Source organism: Diadema antillarum, unplaced genomic scaffold (genome assembly GCF_040938485.1).
Source record: "Diadema antillarum isolate AM-2024a unplaced genomic scaffold, OU_Dant_1.0 scf00000088, whole genome shotgun sequence".
Lineage (NCBI taxonomy): Eukaryota > Metazoa > Echinodermata > Echinoidea > Diadematoida > Diadematidae > Diadema > Diadema antillarum.
Genome location: NW_027270977.1, coordinates 512175 through 529552, shown reverse-complemented (window position 1 = coordinate 529552; position 17378 = coordinate 512175). Strand labels below are relative to the sequence as shown.

The following is a 17378-nucleotide window of genomic DNA, read 5'->3' as shown; positions in this document are numbered from 1 at the left end:
TTGCTGCAGTCGAAGCAATGTGGTCTCCAACACACAAAAAAGAGGGATATGGCGTGTGTGTGTGTCTGTGTGTGTGTATAGGTGCGTTTATATACGAACGTGATTTCTACATGGACGAATATGTAATACAAAATTGAAGAAAAAAAAAACAGTAAAGTAGCTAATTATTTTGTTTCGTGATCTTGTGGGGTTCGAACCCGCAACCTCACGTCTCTGAGACGTCGCCTTTAACCACTCGGCGACACGTCTCGACGGGAAAATATGGGGAACGTTATGGACTTGAAAGACAGTTGTTCAATATATAACACATTCATCGCACGTTGTCAGTTTGCTATTGACATGACGATCTATCATTTGAATATGAGGCAGGCATTAGTACCTGTATGAAATTATTATAGGCATGGTTATCAAATTGCCCTAAAATATCCTTATAATTGCCTTATTTTTACACACAGTTACGCTATCCCTTTAAACTCGTCACAGTTTAATCAGAATCATTAACATCATACATTAGTACCATATTCAGTTCCATAGCTGATCACGTTTGCTAATCAATTAAGAGTAATTGTCTAGCATGTGTCATATGGCCAACCTGTATACACACGTATATACACACACACAATGCTAAATGTATGTATCAAACATCTGTAACACAGCTTTGAACTAACTATAGGAATTATCGCTGCACTTATCATCCATACTTTTTATCACTATCTGAAACTCCACAAAAACCACTAATTGACAAATAATCATCAATACAGAAGACTGAATACCTTTTTTACAATGTATAGCTTGTTACATGTATAAATCAGCACAAAGTAACCACGACTACATTGTGTTACTGAATTAATATGAACAAATTTCATGTTGTGACAGTATACTATATCAGTTTGAAAAGCCCAACCTGCAAAACTATAATTTTGCAGCAGTCGAAGTAATGCAGTCTCCAACGCAAAACAAAGGTATACTGTGTGAGTGTGTGCGTATAGGTGTGTTTACATGCAAACGTGATTTCTACATGGACGAAGGTGTAGTACTCTATTGAAGAAAAAAAGTAAAAAAAATATATTATTTTCTTTCGTGCTCTTGTGAGGATCGAACCCGTACGTGTGCAACCTCACGTTTCTAAGACGACGCCTCTAACCACTCGACCATACGTCTCGACGAGAAAATTAGAGGAACGTAAGCTTATGTACGTGAAAGATGAATCAGGAATCGTTTGGTCCGCATTCCATTCTCATTTTCAGTTTTAAATTGCAAAATTGTCAACCTCATGAGGAGATTTCAAAGAATAAAATGCATGATTACTGCAGCTTATTGTCACAGCTACAACATAAATAAGTTTCAGAGGAAATGAAGCAAAATCAGCTGAGATAAAGGTGCTTAAACGTTGTCAAGTCAATGCATGGTTTCTAAAAAAATCACCTCCCATAGACATAACACGTAAACTTGTCCGATTTTGCGTCTTTACCTTTAAACACAATTTAAAGCATGATGACGTCATCAAATTTCAAAACCATGACATGGACTTGAAAGGCAAATGTTCAAAGTACAACATATCTGAATTTGGGATAATATTGAGCTTAAACAACAGAGATACGAGCAAATGAATGTCAGAAACAGTACCTCAAAAAAATTAATTCCACTTTTTTGATTTCAGATGACGATATGATGACGTCATAATGTAATTATGGAAATAATGATACTTGAAACGTCATGTCCAATTTATTTGCTTTTGTAATATGCAATAAAAACATAGGGTCACCTGACGTTTTAAAGAGCTATGGCGAAATAAACAAAGACATGTTTTTTCACTATATTTGCACATAGACGCGCACGCGAAATTTGAACTTTGACGCAAGTGCATTGCTTTGTTATTTGTAGGAATCGATTAGAAATCAATGGATATTGTTGCTCAAAGTATCAGGAATCCAAATCTGTCAAAAAAAGTGTATTTTCATGTTGCTGACGCGCTGTGCGCGCGAAAATGCGCGGACGGACGCGCACGCGCAAAATTGTTTGAAACGCATAAAATTGTCTGAAACTTCGAGATTTCCCATTGGAAAGTTGTTTTGAGCCTTTTAAAATTTTGACGCGCGCTTACGCGCACTTAATGATGTCCTAGGTAATTAGCATCAAAAGAAGTAAGATAGAACGTGACCTGAACTTTATGTCCACAAAAAATGATACAGAAATGACCTTTAGTTATGAAGTTATGATCGATCATGTAACATGGTCCAAAAATCACAAAATGGCGCCTAGACGACGTCATAGATATGTTACTGTCATGAAAACCTTATTGTGGCTAGATATTGTCATGAGACATGTTCTCTGAAAATGTCATGTTATTCCGTAATGTCATTCTTGAGATATTGATGACACAAAATTGTCCAGAAAGAAAGAAGAACGAGACATGAAAACTCGTCACATTGAGGACGAGTTAGGTGATACGCTTGTGGTCATCAGATGACAGTCATCTGTGATCGACAAAGAAAAGAATGTGATATAGGCACCTTGAAGTTATATTGAGCGTGCATGCGAAACCGTTTCTGTAACCACTCGGCCACGGGTCATCCACGGAAATGGTAAGACAAAAAAAAAAAAACAATGTATAGATATAACAGGGGGAAAGTCAATGCCCACTCAACTAACGTGGCCGTGTGAACATCTATTGCATTGCTAGACGGAAAAGCGGCCATGTAACGACTGAGGTCGCTATGCCATTTCTGGCAACTTGGGAAAAATACGTCCCGCAGACATAAAACCTATAATCGGCTGGTTTTGATACCTTGCCTTTAATCACAATTTTCAGTGTAATGACGTCATCAAATTACAAAACAATGACATCGTCTTGAAAGACAATTGTTCAAAGTACAACACCTCAGTCGTCGTCATTACATACTATGATCGGTTTGACAAAGTCAACCTGCAAAATGTTGCTGCAGTCGAAGCAATGTGGTCTCCAACACACAAAAAAGAGGGATATGGCGTGTGTGTGTGTCTGTGTGTGTGTATAGGTGCGTTTATATACGAACGTGATTTCTACATGGACGAATATATAATACAAATTGAAGAAAAAAAAGTAAAATAAAAAAAAATTGTTTCGTGATCTTGTGGGGTTCGAACCCGCAACCTCACGTCTCTGAGACGGCGCCTTTAACCACTCGGCCATACGTCTCGACGAGAAAATATGGGGAACGTAAACTTATGTATATGAAAGATACATGAGGAATCGTTTTGTCCACATTCCATTTTCATTTTCAGTTTTAAACTGCAAAATTGTCAATCTGATGAGGAGATTTCAAAGAATAAAATGCATGATTACTGCAGCTTATTGTCTCAGCTACAACATACTAAAGTTTCAGAGGAAATGAAGCAAAATCAGCTGAGATAAAGGTGCTTAAACGTTGTTAAGTCAATGCATGCTTTTAAAAAAAATCACCTCCCATAGACATAACACGTAAACTTGTCCGATTTTGCATCTTTACTTTTAATCACAATTTAAAGTATGATGACGTCATCAAATTTCAAAACCATGACATGGACTTGAAAGGCAAATGTTTAAAGGACAACATATGTGAATTTGGGATAATATTGAGCTTAAACAACAGAGATACGAGCAAATGAATGTCAGAAACAGTACCTCAAAAAAATCAATTCCACTTTTTTTATTCAAAATGACGATATGATCACTTCATCGCGTTTTCCTGGCAATATTGATACTAGGAATGTTATTTACAATTCATATGCTTTTGTAATATGCAATAGAAATATCGGGTCAACGGACGATTTAAAGAGCTATGGCGAAATAAACAAAGACATGTTTTTTCACTATATTTGCAGAAAGACGCGCGCGCGGAATTTCAACTTTGACGCCAGTGCATTCCTTTGTTATAGGTCAACATCGATCGGAAATCAGTGGATATTGTTACTCAAAGTATCAGGAATCCAAATCAGTCAAAAAAATTGCATTTTCATGTTGGTTACGCCCTCTGCGCGTGAAATTGCGCGGACGGACGCGCACGCGAGAAAATGTTTGAAACGCTTAAAATTGTCTGAAACTTCGAGATTTCCCATTGGGAAGTCGTTTTGAGCCTTTTAAAATTTTGACGCGCGCGTAGGCGCGCGTAATGAAGACCTGGGTAACTAGCGTTAAAAAGTAAGATAGAGCGTGACCTGAACTTTATGTCCACCGAAAATGATGCAGAAATGACATCTAGTTATGAAGTTATGATCGATCATGTGACAAGGTCCGAAAATCACAAAATGGCGCCTAGATGACGTCATAGATATGTTACTGTCATGAAAACCTTATTGTGGCTAGATATTGTTATGAGACATGTTGACTGAAAATTTCATGTCATTCCGTAATGTCATTGTTGAGATATTGACGACACAAAATTGTCCAGAAAGAAAGAAGAATAAAAAAAAAATAAAGAGAGATTTTGACAATCACAATAGGTGATACGCTGATAGCGTATCACCTAATTATGCTATACATTTATTGTTTGTAGGCTATACATTTGTTGTTTGTAGGCTTTACATTTGCATTGAGGCCACACATTTTCCTGGAAATTTTGTGCCATTCAGACTCAATTTTGATGAAGTTACTAAACAATATGTAACAGTGTCCTGTAGCATCGTGACGTGTCCATGTAGCATCATGATATTTTAAAATTTGGTCCTTAGAGACAAATTATGGCAGTTAGCTTGACCAAAATTTGATGCAATATGCATAATTTACAAGATTTGAATGAGATAGCTAAATATCTCAAATTTCCTGTACACAGTTTTAATTTTAAAAGAAAATTACAAAATGTGTCACGATGCTATGCGGTGTCCTTTTTTGTGACATTTGGTGGACACCGCGTAGCATAGTGACACATTGTGTAATTTTCTTGTAAAAGTAAAACTGTGGAAAGGAGAGTTAAGATATTTAGCTATCTGACTAATCTAGTAATTATGCATATCATATCAAATTTTGGTCAAGCTAATTACATTAATTTGTCTTTTAGGACCAGATTTTAACTATCATGATGCTACATGGACACGTCACGATGCTACAGGACACCGTTACATATCGTTTTAATAACTTCATCAAAATTGAGTCTGAATGGCACAAAATTTCCAGGAAAATGTATAGTCTCAATACAAATGTAAAGCCTATAAACAATATATGTGTATAGCATAATTAGTATTGAGTTATGCTAAAATGTCACACTTTGTGCCCCAACTTCACGGAATTACCCACATAGATAAATAGAGAAGCACTCTGAGAGCGCAGACCTCCGCCAAGCATGCAGCTCATTTCCATCACTAATCTTGTTCTTCCATAGAGATATCAGTGATTTCTACCCATAAGTACTTATAGCGTTGTGTGCTGAAAGTTGCCCAATTTCCCAATATAGAAGCCTTTGTTACGTCATAAACCCTCAGCTGCACGGCGCGCCTCGCCCTAGCAGAAACTAGAGCACGCACTTTAGTGCGCGCATGCAAACCTCAAATACGCGCAGCCTGAACTCTCAAGTTCATTGACCCTACCTACCAAACGTCAAAAATCCTTCATAAATTCTTCCAAAATTCTCGGATCACTACCAAAAGTTATTCGTTTGGTGCTTGTGTCATTCTCAACCTTTCCTGCAAGTTTCATCCCAATCCGTTAAACTGCTTTTTGAGTTATTTTGCGCACAGACAAACGAACGAACGAACGAACGAACGAATGAACAAACAAACCAACGGTAACGAAAACCTAACCTCCTCACTTGGCGGAGGTAAATAGAGAGAGGGAGAGAGAAGAAAGAGAGAGATAGGAAGAGGAAGAGAATGAGAGAAAGAAAGGAAGGATGAAGGTTAACTTCTGAATCAGTAATATAAAGAATGATTATGGAACATTTATTGCTACCATCAGTGAGTGTGAGAATGTGTCATTTGTGCCTTGCCTTTTCGGTTTCTTTTTCCATGTCCACAGAGGACAAGCCACCTCAGTAAAAAGGTGTCTGGTTGTACAACAGGTTAAAGAGATTGCGTAGTATTGGTTGAGGTGAGGATTGAGCTTTTTGACGTTTTGTGAGATAGGCCTACCTGTAGAAACAACTCTATGAAAATAATGTTAAATAGCATACAATTCCAAGAGGAACTCCAGGTTTATTTGAGGAAAATTGATTTTGGAGTGGCTGAGATATCCAAAAACAAAGTAAAACAAAGCGATCATAATAAAAGATGGGTCCCACGTTTTATTAGGATCGTTTTATTTTGGATACCTCAGCCTTTGCAAAACCAATTTTCATCAAATAAGGTTTGAATTCCTCTTAGAATTGTATGATCTTTCATATTTCATAACAGGTTTTTTTATTATCTCACAACAAAAAAAGTTGGAAATGTGATGTCCCATCTCAACCAAAACTATATCATCCCTTTAAGTACTGGTAAATATTCTAACCTCAATCCCGTTCTTTCTCCCCTTGCTCTGGATGACTCTCCAGGTCTTCTTTGGATCCATCCTGGTCAGCAACCTGACGGCGCTGATTGGGAACAACTTGCCCCACGAGTACGAGAGGCTCATCGGGACAATCATTCTGCTGGCAAAGGAAACTTTTCTTGCCCCGCCTGCCCAAGGGGATGAGGCCAGTGTGAGTAACGCATCACTTTGTCTGATAATTTTGCATCAAAATGACCTGTGAATTATATGTATATTCCTGGCTTCTGAGGATAATTTTTAAGAATTCATCTTAAACATACAAATATTAAAGATGCCCGTTTATCTGGTTCATGTGTAGCAATATTTACTGCACAAAACTGCCAAATTTTGCTGAGATTCTGGTTGGAAGTTAGAAGTGGAAGTAGAATTTATTTCAAGCACTTGGGACCGATTTCTTCCAAATTTAAAGGAGGATGCATCTAGCTTTTAAAGGTAAAACCTGTCCTTAATTATGCAGTATGATATCCTATATAATCATAGATGAAATATGTCATTTTGCTCAAATTCTGGTTGGAAAACAGAAGTGGAAGTATTTCCAACAATTGGAACTGATTTCTTCCAAATAAGGAGGATGCACAACTTAGCTTTTATGGTAAAGCCTATCATTAAGATTATGCGGTGTGATACCTTATCGTATAGTCATAGATGAAATATATTGATGCTTCTATAAAGATTGATAGCTGCAATGCTTGAAGATATGTGCTATATTTCATCAATCTTTTAAAATAAGTAGAGACTTGCGATGTTGTAATCATTGATCTGTTGGAACCCCATTTTCTTTGCTCAATTTTTCACCAGTAAATATTTTGACACAGTCATATCCTTTATCAACATAATCATCCCATAAGGATTTTTGTTATCATATAGCCTACAAATGTCAAGTTTTAATGGTACAAGACTACTATGTTCGGCTGCCTGTATGAATGAAATCATATTTTAACATCCTTGAAAGTAGCTAAGGTACTTTGATTTATTACATAGAATGTTTTGACACAATCATATCCTATATCAATGTCCTATATTGATATTATTAATTAAAAATGGGTCCTTTTTTGTTCATTTAGCCCACAAAGGTCAAGTGATAATGATTATCAAAACTCTCTATCACTGCCTGCCCTATGTGAATCAAATCATTTTGTGGCATACAGTTTACTGAGTGTACAGCAAGTACCCAGTTAAGAGTCCCAAGAGTATCCATTAAGTGTAATTATCAACTCGGTACACCGTTGCTAGGCAAGCATCCATCATTCATATAGGCAAGCATCCATCATTCATATTAGCATCATACCTTGTAGCAGTGCTGTGAAAGTCATTCATGTGTTACTGTCATGATACAGTGTACAATGAGTTTGATGCTCAGAAAAATCCAGGAATGAGTTCAGTGTGTTTGCCCAGATAATGTGCCAACTGTTCATGATAATAGCGTGCGTGCGTGGGCAATGTGAATAATATATGAATTGATATAAATAATATATTCATATATTTCATGTATTTTATGTATGCACTTGTGTGGTGGTAGATGTAGGTCATTCAATATCAGGTATTCTCTCTCTCCTTTTTCTCATGCTTTCTATCTGTCTGCTCATCTCTGTGAGTCTTGTCTTTTTCTATCTTTTCATCTCTTCATCTCAATCTCACTATCTACTATCTACTCATCTTGATCTGACTATCTCTATATAGATAGCTACAGAATTCATCAATGGTAAAAGTGAAAATCTTCTCAGGGTGGAAATTTCCGTAAATATTTCGCGCGACCGGAAACCAGTGTGAAAATAAAAACACTCAAATATTTTTTCATGTCATGAGCTTCACTAATAAATATCTCGATTCGGTAGAATTAAAAATACTCAAAATTCATCTCACCCGGCCGAGTCCAAAAATTACTCGCTCGAAAATAACTACTTTTACAGTATCTTTCGTTGTGAGTGCAGACCAAGGAATTGAGGAAGAGGTTTTTTATTGAAGAGGAGGTTTTCATTTGTAATATGTATTAGTAGGAGGGAGGTGGGAGCCTTTTTTTAATATTTCATTCACATTTGTTATAGTACTCCGTGACAGAAGAAATCATATTTTGTATTTTTTGTATATTGAATATCTGCACATTTGTTTATCTGAACATTCAACTGCAAAGTCTCAGTATACTTCTTGACAGGAGCTACTGAGTATCATGTTTCATATGTACAGGTGTATTTATTTTGTACATTTGAACATTTAAGTGTAATGCAGAGCCATGAATGAAATGGAAATGAAAAAAAAAAAACAACAACAATAATTTTTTGGGGGAAATGTATGTATTTACATGTCCATTTGGAATGAAGGAGAGTTGTGATTCTTTTTTTTTTTTGGTCAACAGTCATCGTACATGAAGTCGTGGAACAGCCTAAGCCACCTGGCTGAGAGGGCGTGCTTCGCATTGCAGCTCTCCTGCGCCCTCTCCAGCGCCCCTTCCGACACATGGGACAGCCCCACGCTGACCAAGGTCACCCTTCTGGAGGGCCAACGTCCAGTGGCACCCCACTTTTGCTGCAGCCAACCTAGAGAGGTATGTTGACCCCACTGAAGAATCCCAGCATTTCTGCTCTAGATCTATATCGGGTCTGAACACGACTCCAATCGCAGATGCTATGCAGCATACTGTAAAATGCACGCTAAAGGTCTTGTCTACGATATGCATTGAATGTTAAAGGCAACTCACGAAAATTTCATGCTGCGAATAAGGCTGTCGGCTCCCATTCACAAAAATTTCATGCCGCGAAAATATTGTGTTTTACAGTAATAAGACATGTTATAATGCAATCATATTACCAATGCAGCAATTATCAAAATCGTTATATTGCAAGCAGTGACATCATGTACATTTTGTAGGTAATGTGATTCCAATATTTGACTGGCTACCAGGGGCTAGCATAAATGATTTGTATTTATGTAGACCATCAGCTTCTGGGAAAATATAATCTATCAGGGAAAATATAACTCCCGCTGGAATGTCAAGCATTATATTGCACCTCTGGAAATTAAGGCAATATCTGTATCATATTACATGACGTGCCTTGCCCAGTAACCCTTTCCAGCAATTTGGGGAAATGATATTGCCCTAGATGTGCAGTAACAGTGCCATACTTTGTGTACTTTATAGACATTTGCCTGTGTCATTCTTATCATGCAGTTTATATGTTTTGCGTCCCCATAACTTGCCAGTATCCTGTTCAGAGTGTGTGTGATATGAGTGGAGTAAAGGGAAATTTACTCCAAATATGCACGTGGGTTCAGTCAATGCAGAAATAGTAGTAGTTTACACATAAGTGAAGTTTGAGAAAAAGTCATAACTTTTGAACAGATTGTCTGATTTTCCTCAAACTTCATTGACATGCTGAGCACTATTTATGCATTCAGTGAATACACATTTACATTTGAGGTATTAAATTAATACTGCTTTCACAGTAGACCACTATAATGATTTAGAGTCTAAAATTACACCATAGATCCTGCTCCATGTCAAATTGGTTTGTCAGGATACCTGCTTTGGCAAAATTTTGCGATAGCACGAGAAGAGGTACTGTGAGGTGTTCAAACTCACTGCATGATTCGAAGGACACTGTGTACACACCATGCAGTAGTGTACAATGTATACTACTATGCTACACACGAAAGCCTCCGTAAGCTATAATGACATGTATGATATGGCTTGACAGTTCAGAGGTCTTTTCAGACTCAGGGATATGTGAACCAATATTTATAGTGATGCTATGTAGTGATAATATCTCATGGTCTTAATTTCTTGGGATATTAGAAAATACTGCCCTAAATAGGGCCACAGGTTGTATGGTTTCCAATTTCATATTATGCAATATAATGTAATTTAGGTAAATTCCCCCGTAATAAACTAACTGTTGATAGGGTGAGGACTGGTCGTATGGAAGGGGACAGTCATGCGAAAGCTACTCCATATATTACGCAGTGTAATCTGATTGCAGTAAATTCCCCTTTAACCAATCTAATTGATTGGGTTATCTAGAGAAGATTGGATCAGGGCTGGTCATTATACAGAGGGATATAATTGCTCGAAAGCTATTCCATTTTATGCAGTACACGCCTGAGTGAGGTGACCCCCAGTTTCAAAACCAAACTAATTGATTTGGTTGTAGAGACCAAGATTGGATCGTGGCTTGTCATACTGAGACATGCGCGAGATGATACTCGTTCGAAAGCTCTGACTTTTCAAACACATCATAGGAAGAAATCGTATTGAAAAGACTCTTGTTCAAGGGAGTGCAGAAGGCAAAATGAGGGGAGGGACACCAGTAACAACTTGTAGTAGAAATCAACATGGAGAAATGCACAGGAATCAATTTGTTTGGCTGCATTCAACCATGAAAGAGATAGGAAAGGTTGGCATAAACTCTCCCATGTCACAGAAGTGCATGTATTAACTGAAATGAAATGGCATATAAATAAATAAATAAATGGGAAAAAAATTTGATTGTATCAGCTCATCATCGTGCATTTTGAAACAACCCCCCAACTTTTCAGTGATATTAAATGCCTTACGGTCAACTTTAGTTTTACTTTTATTCAGTAACACAAAATATGCTTTTACTGTTACGATGTCTTTCTTCCCGAAAGTCGTGAAAAATGTATTCTGTTCAAAATAACTTCCTTGCAACTTCCTCACTCGACCATCAAACCTGTCTGGAATGCAAAGAAATTCATCTCTACAGTCTCCCATGAGGTTGCATTGTGTGGCGTCTCATGTCAGTATGATGCAAAACGTGACACTTTGGGCATTTGCTCTGTTACCGATGCCAGCATTTCTGAAAAAAAAAAGAACCCTAAAATGCTTTCATCAGCTGCACCCCACCCCGTCATGCCTTATGGATGGCAAGCCCTGCCCTTTTAAAGCACAAATCTACTCAGTAAATTCAGGTTAATTTGATCATGCTCCACAAACCTCTTTAATGAGTGCACATGTGAGTGAAATGCAGTGCACTAGATGTGAGTGAAATGCAGTGTATCTAGATACAGACAATAATGGATAACAGAGGAGAGGCTTTTAAGCAGGGAGAACTCAGGGATGCAGGTTTGCTGATCAATGTTGAGCCTGCATGTAGCACATCATTATAAAGATTATCTATATTAAAGGGACTGTACAGTACTGGTTGAGGTGGGGATTCATGTTTTTTACATTCCTATGTAAGTGAGATAATGAGAAACCTCTTATGAAATATGAAAGAGCATGTAATTTTAAGAAGGATATAACGTTTATTTGACGAATATTGGTTTTCAAATGGCTGAGATATCCCAAAAAGTGATAATAATTAAAGGCGACAGGCCACACCTTTTATTAGGATCTCTTTGTTCCACCTTGTTTTTGGATATCTCAGCCATTTCAAAACCGATTTTCATCAAATAAACTTTTGATACCCCTTAGAATTGCATGCTCTTTGACATCTCATAGAGTGGTTTCTGAATATCTCGCAAAACGTTAAAAGCTATAATCCTCACCTCAACCAGAACTGTACACACCCTTTAAAGGAGACCTCTGGATGATTTTCAGATTCTTACATTTAATGACAACTATAAATCCCATTTTCTTTGCTCATTTTCCACTAATATATTATATTCTTTCTGGTCAGTTTTATTCTGTCTGTATTTGTTACATACTCAAAAAGCTGCGCCACTTCGGTGATCCCTCGCATTTATCCCTAAGTTGAATTGTCCTTCGGGTTTATGCCAGGTTTAAGTGTGTGCGTGTATGTCACACACAAACACACTGCTATAGCTTCTGACCATCCGAGCATTGAGAATTTAGGGTTTCTGGGACGAACACTGAACTAGGGCTTGCTATAGCTCAGTCGGTAGAGCACCGGGATATAGCAATCTGGAGGTCTCGGGTTCGTATCCCGGTGGAATCCCACTTTCTTTGCTCATTTTTCCACTATAACTCTACTGAGTATAGAGTTTCAGGATTTGTAATGATTTGGATGAAGAATAAAAATGTTTTCAAGATTTATAACAAATTGTAATGAACGAGGATGATGACATGGGCAGCCTCACCGTAAGAATGCATGAGTTGGGGCTCAAAGAAGCAGAACAAAAGAAGAAGGTATGCGTAGATTATACACTGGTGAACTTGCAAGCAAGCAGTATTGTATTAAATGGAATTACACTGGTACATTTGTGAAATACATGTATGTGAGCCTCCTATGTCATCATTGTTCAGTGTAATTTCTTATTCAGAGTATTGTGTCTCTGCTCAAGGACCACAATAAATTCCACAAATCTACACATGTATGGAGCGATTGATTTATGTACTGGTACTACACTGTACATGATGTGAAATTCTGAAACTCGTCTCGAATGCCCCTTTATCTTCAGGACTTCATTCCTATATATCTTGGCATGGAGATTTTTGGACGTTGATGAGTGGATGTTAAATCACTTGAAAAAGAAGGGTCATGCATATGCCTGTATGCAAAAAACATGATGAAACCCGAGATACCACTGTAATACAATGTATATTGTAAAACGAGATACACATTGTACGTGTGATTGCGGCATGAAATTTTTAGCAAAATTGGAGTCGATGGCCTTTTTTCTGGCATGAAATTTTTGCGAATTGCCACTGGCATTCAATGCTTATATTGTAGAAAAAAAAACTTTTGCCTGAATTTTTGATTTTGCAAATCTTGGCTCTCATAAAATTTGTGAAATTAGCGTGCACATTATTAAAAGGGAATGTAAACCCAAAGAGCAATGTGGGTTGAGTGAAAGCAGCAACATTAGTTAAAGACATCAGTGAAAGTTTGAGGAAAATCGGGCAATCGATGCAAAAGTTATGAATTTTTTAAGTTTTGGTGTTGGAACTGCTGGGTAAGGAGACTACTAGAGGTTATAATGTATGAGTGGACTTCAATATAAAGAAAATATAAAGGGAATTTAATAAAAACTCATTTTTCATGAAAATTACACATTCCTTCAACTTGATACTGACATATGTTAGGGGTAGTAATTATTCCCCCTGCTTTCTGGAAGCGGTTTGTCAAGTACTCTTTCATTTTGCTCGAAAAGTAAATTTTTGTGGAATTCCTGTTATATTTTCTTTATATTGTTGTCCACTCATACGTCATAGCCTCTAGTAGTCTCCTCATCCAGCAGTTCCAACACCAATATTTTTAAAATGCAGAACTTTTGCATCGATCGTCCGATTTTCCTCAAACTTTCACTGATGTGTTCTACAAATGTTAATGCTTTTACTGAATCCACAAAAAGTGTCATGATTACCACTTTTTGCAGATTTGGTATCAAATTATAATACAATTTGATGCTGTACAATGGCACGGGCATGACCTTAAGAAGTGTAGGTATCACATTAATTTGTACGTTTTTATAAATCCCATCTGAATCAAGAGCTCAAAATGCCATTAAGGCCTACTCTGTGTACAGAGAATGCTCGTGATAACGTTACAGAGCAAAAAACAAAACAAAACAGAACAGAACAGAACAAAAACAAAACACAAAAAACAAAAACAAAAAACGAACAATTATTTATAGGCCCAATATTAAAAAATAAGTTTAATTACAATTTTTATGCACATTGCACAGACGTTCACTCTCTGGTATATAAACAGCAGCAGTTATTCATGGGGCACTCTATCAACAACATTATATGCATGAAGCATAATGAATACTCCCTTTTGTCGCTGACTCAGGGAAAATGTCGTCCATATTGTCACATATTACAAGTAGCACCCTCCAAAAAACATTTAATGTGACATAGGCTGTTCATATAAAGCATTATACTCAGTTTTCTGCGTACAAATATGACTGTAGTGGCAATTCATATCGACAAAATTTGCACTCCAAGTGCCGAGATGATCACCATCATGTGAATGATGGTGTTGCAATCAGCAATTCATCATGCGAGATTGCCGTTTATCCCTTTGTGAGTGGAGAAATCTGGAATCCCCATCAATATGATGGAACGCATCACCCCCTGGGGCGATTAAAATGAGCATCCATCAACCTGTAAAGTCCACCATACCACTTTCATTGCCTTGATGGCAGCAGGTACTGTAGCCCCAAAGCGGATTGGCAAATAGCTCATTTGTGAAAGTGTTTTGAAACATGTTTTCATGCAAGTTGAACGTACGTTCTTGAGGCGGAGACAGGGTCAGCAAATAGTTCATTTGCGAAAGTGTTTTGAAACATGTTTTCATGTGAATTGAACAATACGTTCTTGAACCCCAGACAAGCAGCATTGAATCATGTTATTTTCAAACATGTATCTCATATTATATCTGGCCAATTGCTATCAGCAGGTGTTTTCCAAAGTGAGTTTATACAATTCTGAGTGCCTGTTTTGGTGTATACTTGTTTTGACCCTTGATGAATTAAAGGACAAGTCCACCTTCATTAATATACATGTGGGTTGAGTGAATTCAGCAATATCAGTAGAACACATCAGTGAAAGTTTGGGGAAAATCTGACAATCCATTCAAAAGTTATGAATTTTTAAAATACCTATTATACCAGTCACTGCTGAATGAGAAGACTACTACAGTGCATAATGTCACGTGGGCAGAACGATTTGACGAAAATAAAAACAGAATTTCACGATTTTTTTTTTTTGAAAAAAGTGCACAATTCCTTGTCTTGCCACTGATGTATGTTGGGGGTAATGTTATTCCCCCTGCCTTCTGAAAGAGTAAGTCAAGTATGTGTTTTTTCATTATGCGAGAAAAGTGAAAATATGTTAAATTTTCTTTGCATTTTCTTTATATCGTTCTACACATGTGACATCACAAGCTCTAGTAGTCTTTTCATCCAGCAGTGACTGAGCAGAAGCTTCAAAAATTCACATCTTTTAAATGGCTCATCCAGTTTTCTTCAAACTCTCACTGATGTTTTCTACTATCAAATATTTCTGCATTCACTCAATCCTCATGTCTATGAAGGTGGACTTGCCCTTTAAGTCCACCACGCCACTCTCACTGCCTTGACGGCAGCAGGTACTGTAGCCCCAAAGCTGATTGGCAAATAACTCATTTGTGAAAGTGTTTTGAAACATGTTTTCATGCTATAAATTGAACAATGCTTGCTTGAGCCCCGAGACAGCCAGCTGCCAGTCATGTTATTTCCAAACATCTAGAGATGAACCTATCTCATATTACCTCTGGCCTTTTGCTATCAGATGGTGTTTTCCAAATTGAGTTTTGCATTTTATAATTCTGGGTGTCTGTGTTGCTGTATACTTGGTTTGACCCTTGATATATTAAATCGTGATTTAGGAGGTGGAGATGTGCATATTTTCACTTCTCTAGCATAACAAAAGAGCACTTGACTTGCCTCTTTTTTACAGAAAGCAGGGGGAATAATTATACCCTTAACATGTGGCAGTGATAAGTCAAGGGAATTAAACTGCTTTTGATTTAAAAAAATGAAATGTTAAGTTGTTGATTTTTTGTTAAATTTTCTTTTTATCATTTTTCATGCATGACATCATAAATTGTTTGTAGTAGTATTCTCATCCACCGATGGCTGCATCAAAATGTGAAAAGTTCATATTATACTCATGAACAGATTGTCCAGTTTTCCTGAAACTTTCACTGACGTGTTCTTGTAACATTGCTGGATTCAATCAATCGACATGCACAGTTGGGTTTCATTCCCCTTTAAGCCTGTAGTCATGAAGTTACTGGTAAAGAGATGTAACATCCCTCCCCGTCTCATCTGTTGCCATGCCAACAAGTGCTCCTGTGTGTGTGTGTGTGCGTGTGTGTGTGTGTGTGTGTGTGTCTTGATTGATGAGTGAATCTTTCATCTAAACTGGCATACCTGCTCTAGGGCAGCTATCCAGGCTACCAGTGATCTATGAGGAGGAGGAGGAGAGATTTATTTATTTATTTCAATCCCTAGCAATGACATGGAATCAGGAGATGAGGATGGAGGGATTGGAGGGGTGGGGGGGGGGGGAAGCTGTGGCTGTGACAAAAGTTTGGCTTTGGGGGAAAGGGCTGCCATTGTAAATTGCAAAACACCAAAGGCGTACTATTGGACCACAGGCGACGCTCAGAATGTGCATGGTCCCGGTAGAGAGAACTCCATGATAATTGAGAGGGCATTGTAAATTGCAAAGCATTAAACATGAGTTTGGCTTGGATTGAAATAAAAAGCCCTCTGAAAAAAATTATGGAGTACCACAGAGATGCACAGAAAGTAATATATACGTGTATGAGGCTCATTTCTTGCACAGACTTTCTAATATTTGATTTGATCCATCAACAAAGTGCAAGATTCGTTTGTGCTATGATGTAATGATAGAAAATGATTTAATTCTGAGGAATGCAAAGAAAAATTAAACAAATGAGATGACAAAGTTTCATGAGGCATGCGTGGCATTTGCTATTTCAGTGCTAATGCAGTGTAACAGTGGTGAGCGTTTGAGTACTGTTGCGGGAAAATGGGTGTTGTTGCACTGACTACTGGGGGTGGCAGGATGTTTACCGAGCGGGAATGGTACCCCCAATAGAAAGGCACATTTTCCGCAATGGAAGAGAGTTAATTAGTAAGATATAAGGTGCATCAGGTACATTCACACAATCCATTCACCACGATGAGAGGGCTGCAACATAGTTCAATCGGAAGAGCGTATGTTCCGGGCAATTAAAAACTTATTTTATTGACAGATATACTTCACGTTGACAAACGTACATGATCAGAATGAGTTATGACAGGACTTGTCTAATTACTCTAACTGCATGACACGACGACTTTCGCTAAAGTCCTTAGATTCAAGAAGTCGCTCCTCTTAAGAAGTAAAGTTCTCTCTATTCACGAAGTCCCAAAAAAGTTAAGTCCCTTGCTTAGACAGATCAATCGATATTTATACCTCTATGCTCAA

General features: G+C 37.6%; 1 pseudogene; it reads left to right on the top strand.

Moving 5' to 3' along the window:
- The window catches only part of LOC139718081 (uncharacterized), a 105606-nt pseudogene that overhangs the window by 43686 nt on the left and 44542 nt on the right, over nt 1-17378 (top strand).